Raw genomic sequence first — 7414 nt, 5'->3', positions numbered from 1 at the left:
TACTTTTACATCTATATGTGCTGGCTGGGGGTGGTGGCTCATGCCTGTAATCCCAGCACTTGGGGAGGCTGAGGCCGGTGGATCACCTGAGGTCAGGAGTTCGAGACCAGCCTGCCCAACATGGCAAAACCCCATCCCTACTAAAAGTACAAAAATTAGCTGGGCATGGTGGCAGACGCCTGTAATCCCAGCTACTCAGGAGACTGAGACAGGAGAATCGCTTGAACCCGGGAGACAGAGGTTGCAGTGAGCCGAGATCATGCCATTGCACTCCAGCCTGAACGAAAGAGTTAGACTCTGTCTCAAACACAAACAAACAAACAAATACATATATATGTGCCAAATCATGATAAAAAACGTTAAAAATGAACAGAATAAAAATAGTTAACTAAAAAATTAACTAGAAATTTAAAGCACAGGGTAAAACTAAATATCCCGAAATGTAAGCAAAATACTTGAAAAGGCACAAAACGATGCAATTCACCTTCATGCTGCATTAAAATTCTAATTTTTGAAAAATAATGTGGGGTATACTTTTAGACCAAATTGTCCTGTGGGTTGAATTGTTTCCGCTGCAACTTGTTCTCAACCAAATTGTTTTCTGTCCGATTGCTTTTGTTTTTGAACCAGTCACTTGGATTCTTCCAAAACCCAGGCATTTTCTGTGGCCCTCACTGTCCTGTACAACTCTGATGGTGATCAAGTCCTTTGTTTTTAGTAAAAACCTCACTGGCTGTGTTTCACCACCTCTGCTTGGGGCCATATGATACTGGAGACTCTTGTCCTGCCTTAGCTCTGAGCCTGAAGTTCACCTCTGTCTCTCTTGAAAAGCATTCATTCGTTTGTTCATTCATTCATTCATTCGCGCACCCATCCACAAGTGGCCATTGCTGAGCACCCACAGGCATGGTCCTGGGCACTGGGTCAGAGCCGCAGGGGGCCTGCAGTCTCTGCTCCGGCAGAGCTCCGTGCGAACATCACACAGGTAAAATACAAGGTGTCAGGTGACGATAAGAGAAAGTGAAATGCATCACTGCGGGGACAGCAGATAGAAAGTGACCAGGGAGCTGCGATTTTATACAGGTGGAGTCAGGGGTCCTCAAGGACACGGGGACGTTTGCACTGAGACCTGACTGAAGCGCAGTCTGCCGCAAGGGTGCCCAGGGGAGCGGCCAGGCAGGTGCCCCAAGTGGGGGGCCCCAGGTGTCCAGGGAAGAGTGAGTGAGGAGAGGGCTGGGGGGTGACCAGGGCCTGATCGGGTGAGGACCCGCCGCTGGGGAGGCCTGAGTGCTGTCAGCCAGACGGCATTTGCGGGAGGGCAGGGTTTACAGGGGAGACGGGGGGCGCGGGCAGAGCGGGGAAACAGGGAGAGGAGCTCGGAGGCTTCTGTGGGGTCCGGTGGCCCCGGGGGCAGGGCAGCCCCCTCCCTCGGGGCCTCTTCCTGAGACCAAAGGCCTCCACTCTGCCGGAGCAGCCCGCCCCCTTTCCTCCAGGGCGCGCCGCGGTGTTCAGCACCGCCCTCCGTGGCTGCAAGCCTTCCCAGCCTGCCGGGAGCCTCCACTGATCCCTCCTAAAGGCATCTGGTCCAAGCTGCCCCCGCTGCGGCCTGTCAAGCACTTTTGGATCCTGGTTCTGTCAGGCCCTAAGTGCCGTCCGTCTGGCAGCCACGGGATCATTCCTAGACGTAGAGAAGGTGCCATCCATTCCCGACTGCAAATGGCTGTATTGACGTTGACTGGAACAGGCTGAGGACAGTGTCCCCTCCATGCCGCTGGACAGCTTCCTGCAGTGACCTGTCTCCGCTAATCTAACCTTGGTGGGGGCCGAGGGATGGGGTAATAAAATATTGAAATTTGCAAGCTATTAATTTTGATTGTTTGTTTGAGACAGGGTCTCACTCTGTGGCCTGGGCTGGAGTGCAGTGGTGCAATGGTGGCTCACTGCAGCCTCGACCTCCCTGGGCTCAAGCAGTTCTCCTGCCTCAGCCTCCCAAGTAGCTAGGACCACAGGCACAGGCCACCACCTCAGCTAATTTTTTTTTTTTTTTTTTTTTTTTGACAGATGGGGTCTCCCTCTGTCTCCCAAGCTTACTCTTAAAAAATCTGTAGCCAGCCTCGGTGGCTCACGCCTGTAATCCCAGCACTTTGGGAGGCCGAGGATCACAAGGTCAGGAGGTCGAGGCCATCCTGGCTAACACGGTGAAACCCTGTCTCCACTAAAAATACAAAAAATTAGCCGGGCCTGGTGGCGGGCGCCTGTAGTCCCAGCTACTCGGGAGGCTGAGGCAGGAGAATCACTTGAACCCGGGAGGCGGAGCTTGCAGTGAGCCGAGATCACGCCACTGCACTCCAACCTGGGCGACAGAGTGAGACTCTGTCTCAAAAAAAAAAAACAAAACAACAACAATGTCTCAAAAAAAAAAACAAAACAAAACAACAACAACAACAACAAATCTGTAACAGAGCAGATTCAAAGCTAGTTCCATAGAACAATTATTCTCATTTACTTGCAATCCAATGAACTTTCTCCAGTTGAGGAGAAAGGATGGCATTCCTTCCTGTTTCTGACAGGGGACTCAGACCCAGGTCAGCACTGCCACTGCCTCTGGCCTCTGGAAATCCCCCGAGGAGCCCCAGTTCTTCTAGACAGGAGGGATTATTTCCAGCCCTGGGGCAGCTCCCTCCTACTCCTTGGCAAGTTTGTTTCCATAACCAAAAAAACAAACAAAAAAACCAAAAAACCCGTCACACTCACCTTCCCTCTCCACACCCTTGACCCCAATAACCTCACTCCTGCTTAGTCAATCTCACTTCCCTCTGCTTGCAAAGCATTTTTTATTTTACACAGTGATTCCGCATGGCAGTATCCTCCTGTTCTCTACAAAGGTGAATCAGAAGTGACTTCCAAAATTACAAATACTAAAATAGGAAAAATGTTGAGTAAAAGTCAAAGCCAGAGAAGAGACTAAGGGGAAACTGGGTCACAAACATGCAAATTACAGGTTCTCACAAAATTACTAAAGGTGAAGTGTGAATTTGGCTCTGAGTTTCCTGACGGCCAAAGGGAGAAGAGAAAGATGATCTATTGCATGATTCACTGTTTCCCTGAGGTAAACACACCTGTTTTTCAGGGGAAAGCAATGGGATTGCTGTAACTAGTCCCAAAAGAATACTTTTCCCTGACATTAGCAAGTGTGGTGACGAGAAAGCAGGGCCAGGTTCTATCCTGATTATCTCTTTACACTTCCACTGATACCTCTTCTGGGCCCCACGCTGTTCCATGCCCTGTGCTAGTCTGCATAGACTGGTGGCTTCTTTGACCAAGGTTATTAACTGCAAAGTAGCCAAGAATTGTCAGAACCTCTGCAGTTGCTCAGAGGTCACGCTGGAAGTGTAGAGTTGTTGCTGTCTTGGTGGAGCTCTAGCTACTGCTGTTCTGAATTCGTAGTGCAAAAGTACATGTGAATGCTGGCACTGGAGTCATCTTGCACTCTTCTGACGAGATACTTGCAACATACGGGCATTTTAGCAAGGACTTCCTTCTGTCTCTCTTTCTCTGAGTCAGCTCTGTACGACCTGGTCTCTCTTTCTATGAGAGGAGCTGCCCTGTAGGATTGGAGGGGTCTTAGGGTCATTTTGACCTTCCGAACAGCACCTAGGTGAGGTACCACCTGGAAAATACCCACCCCCCCACTGTCAATGCCCACATTCTGTCCCTGAGTCACCCTCTGCTCCCCCTTTCGGTTTAACCACTTCCTGCCCACTGTTTGTTGTCTAAACAGCACAGTCAGAATGACATATTTGAACACTTCCCCACCCTCTAATGTAATTTTCCCTTCCAAGCTTATTTCTTCTCTGAGTGTTGGAATTTTGTATTCTGAAAATCCAAGTCACATGCCAGACAGTGTTCAAACGTTCTCTCCTTGGCTGGGAAAATGATCGTAATTGCTCATATGTACTGAATGCTTTCTGCATGTCAGGCACGGGGAAAAGCTGTTTGCATACTTTACCTTACTTAATCCCCCCAGCAGCCCTGGAAAGTACATGCTGTTATTATCCTCATTCTACAGACCGGGTCGGTAGAGCCCCAGATACTTGCTTGGGGTCACCTAGGGTGTAAGGGTGGAGTTGGCATCGACCCTTAGCTCCATTTGACCAGAGTCTGTGCATGTGACCATCACCCAGGACCACCTTCCGGGGTACCTAGGGGACATGGGCACTCCCCCTGAGTTTCCGTTTCCACTTGGCCAGCCTATTCGTCCTGTTGGTCATTATTGGCTCAAAAGCTTCGCAGCAATGGTGTTTTCCACCTTCCGGGGGATGACCGTATCAGCGTGGCAAGGCGAGTGTGCTGGATGTTCTGCTTGTAACTAAACGGACTCCCCAGCAGATGCTGGGTCTCCCATGCCTACTGGCCCCTGTACATGGCTGGGGGCTGCCTCCAGGTGTCACCCAGTCCGGCCATCTGGCTGGCCAATGGGGTTGGTTGGCCTGTGCCTTTCTTTCTTTCCCCTATCCCTCAGGCCCTCCCAGGTGCCTTCTCCTCCAGGATGGCTGCTTTCTTTGAAGGTAGACATATTTCTGACACAGAGCTCCCTGCATTGACTGTCTTCCTCACCTCTGCCCCCAGGTGAGGCCAAGAGCATCCTAGAAAAACCCCCTCCCTTTTCTCCAGGGCCCGAGTGGCCTCTCCAGCTCCAATACTCCCAGTCCACCCGCTCTGACCTGGCCTCAGCTGCATGCCCTTGGCCTCTATGCTGGCTCTTCCTGTGGTCATCCCTTTGGATGAGATGGTTTGCCTGTCCCATTAAATCCTTAGCCTGTCTTCACCAGACACGCAGCCTTCACCCACAGCCCAGGAGGCTCCCGGAAGCTTCAGCCAGTTAGAGCCTGCCCTGCCATCTTCCTGAAAGGGGGTTAGTCACTCAGTCCCAGCATAAAACTTCCCTTTCCTCTGGGCAACATGTTCAACCCAGCTAGCAGCCAGCAGCCGCATCTACCTCATCCAGTCCCACAAAGAAACTCTCAGAGGCAATGACTCCAGAATTCTGCATGGAACAGAGTGGGAGGGAGCTGCCTTGCCACCCTGTTTGGCCTGAGCCCTGAGCAATACTACCTGCAGAGACCCCGCCTGTAGGGCCCTTGGCCACTGGAAGCTGAATGTCCTTTCCTTTTATATATATTTTTAAATAATTCCAACTTTTGTTTTAGATTCAGGGGGTGTATGTGCAGGTTACAAGGGGTTTTTTTTTAGTTTTAGTTTTTTGAGACAGGGTCTCGCTCTGTCACCCAAGCTGAAGTGCAGTGGTACAATCATAGCTCACAGGAGCCTTGACCTCCTGGGCTCCCATCCTCCCATCTCAGCCTCCAGAGTAGCTGGGACTACAGGCCTAAGTGTCCTTTATTGATGGGAAGGCCTAAGTGGGCAATGGGCCTTCCATAGTCTCTTGGCAGAGAGCCTTGGTGTGGCCCTCCTCATCTAGGTCATAGTGACATAGAAGAGGCAGGCCAAAACTGCACTGGGTAATGGAGACTCCAAGGCTTAAGCAGAAGTTGTGTATGGTAAATACTGGTTGAATAAATAAGCGATGTCACAGGGTTCGCCACCAAGAAGACATGGGATAGAGTGTCTTCCTCTGAGAGCATGCTGGTTTATTCCCACCAGATCCCCAGGAGGATCAGTAGTAGGGGTCCTTCTTCACAACAGGCACAGAGGGAAGTTAAGTTTGAGAGGAGAGCCATGCCTTAGTAATCGTATTGTGAATTCCCAGTTTTCTGCTCCACTGTCTGGAATCTAAGGTCCCCCCCATAGAAAATAGGTAGCCTCGTTCAAAGGCTTAAACAGGAAAAGATGCTGTATATGGAAGACTGATGACAATGTGGCACAGCTCTTGTAAAAATTGGGGCAAGGGAGTATGGGACTCAGCAGCCAGGCTGCTGACGCTTCCAATCCCACCCCTCACCAGCTCTGTGGGCTTGGGGCAAAATGCCTCACTTCTCTCTCCCTCAGCTTCCTCACCTGTAAAGTTTGGATAATGCTAGCGCTCCCCTCCCAGGGCCAATGTGAAGGTTCACAGAGGCCCTGCAGTGGCGCACTCAGCCCTTAGTCAGCACTCAGTAAATGTGGGTTGACCTTCATTATGACATGGGCCCATCCAGCATTATAACAAGTGATATTTTTTTCATCCAGCTACTGTGAACAAGTCAGGAAACTTCGGAAATAAGATTTGTCATCTTGTGGGGGAGGCTATTTTATGTGAAAGCTGTCTTTCTAATTATCCACAGTTCAAAGCTTCCTCTCCACAACCACAGTAAACAAGGGATCCTGATGCTGTAGAGAACATAGCTTTTGTTGAGGTTGTGACCAATGCACAATGAGGTTGGGTTCCATTTGGAGCTCGTCCACGGTGATGGATCCTAGAATCACACATCCTAAAAGGGCCCAGCTGCCACCCCTACCCTTTGGAGAAAGCAGACAAGGCAGGCCACTTTCCAAAGTAGCAGTACCAGAAAGTTCCTTTTTCATCAGCCCTGCAGGCACAATGCCAGTGTAGTTAACTTATAGGGCACCATAAAAAACTTTCAAAAATTTTAGGTGGTTTTTAGAATAAGAAGACATTGGTCAACAAGGAGAAAGACAACTTTTTCCTTCCTCTTGACTCTGAAAAAGTGCTCTCCTGGTGTAACAAAAACAGGAAGACACACTGCACTTGGCGAATATGCCAAGACGAGGACTTAAGCGCCAGTGAGACTCACGCGGGAAAGGCGGCAGCATGAGGCAGGGGGTTTGTGTGCTGTTCTTAGATGTGTCCTCACCTTTAGGACACAGCCTGATACGGAGCGGGTGCTCAAGCCGTATTTGTTCAGTGAATGAATAAATGTATACTAACCAAATGGGTTAGTATGTAAAAGAATGGACATCCTCAGCCAATGCCTCTCTCCTCTCAGTGAGTTGTGCAATCCACGAGGTCTTTCCTTCCACATGCCCCAGCCTCCAGGCCACACCGCAGCCCCACGAAGCTCTGCCCTGCCTAAGCACCTGCCTCAACTGCCCTGGATGTTCTCCTTCCCACTAATTCTCCTTTCCCAGCAAACACTCACTCTTCCTCCAGGGCCTAGCTCGAATGCACCAACTCTGACTTCTCATGGAGCTTTACCGTACAACTTTATTCCACAACTAATTACACCGCATTAAATTGTGTGCATATCTTTCCCAGGCTACAGGCTGCTCGAAAGACGCAGAAGTCTTGGCAGTGCTTACAGCCCCAGTGCACTGCCTGCATCATTAGAGACACCCAAAACAAAGGGCAAGTCAGCCAAGAGCGAGTGAACCAGCAGGTGAAACCAGTAGGTGGGATGATGGGGCAGTGGAGAGGGTGGGACTGTGGCTAATTCTGATCAACAAATGGGCTCAA

Source organism: Chlorocebus sabaeus, chromosome 14 (assembly GCF_047675955.1).
Source record: "Chlorocebus sabaeus isolate Y175 chromosome 14, mChlSab1.0.hap1, whole genome shotgun sequence".
Taxonomy (NCBI): Eukaryota; Metazoa; Chordata; class Mammalia; order Primates; family Cercopithecidae; genus Chlorocebus; species Chlorocebus sabaeus.
This window is presented reverse-complemented; position numbering follows the sequence as displayed.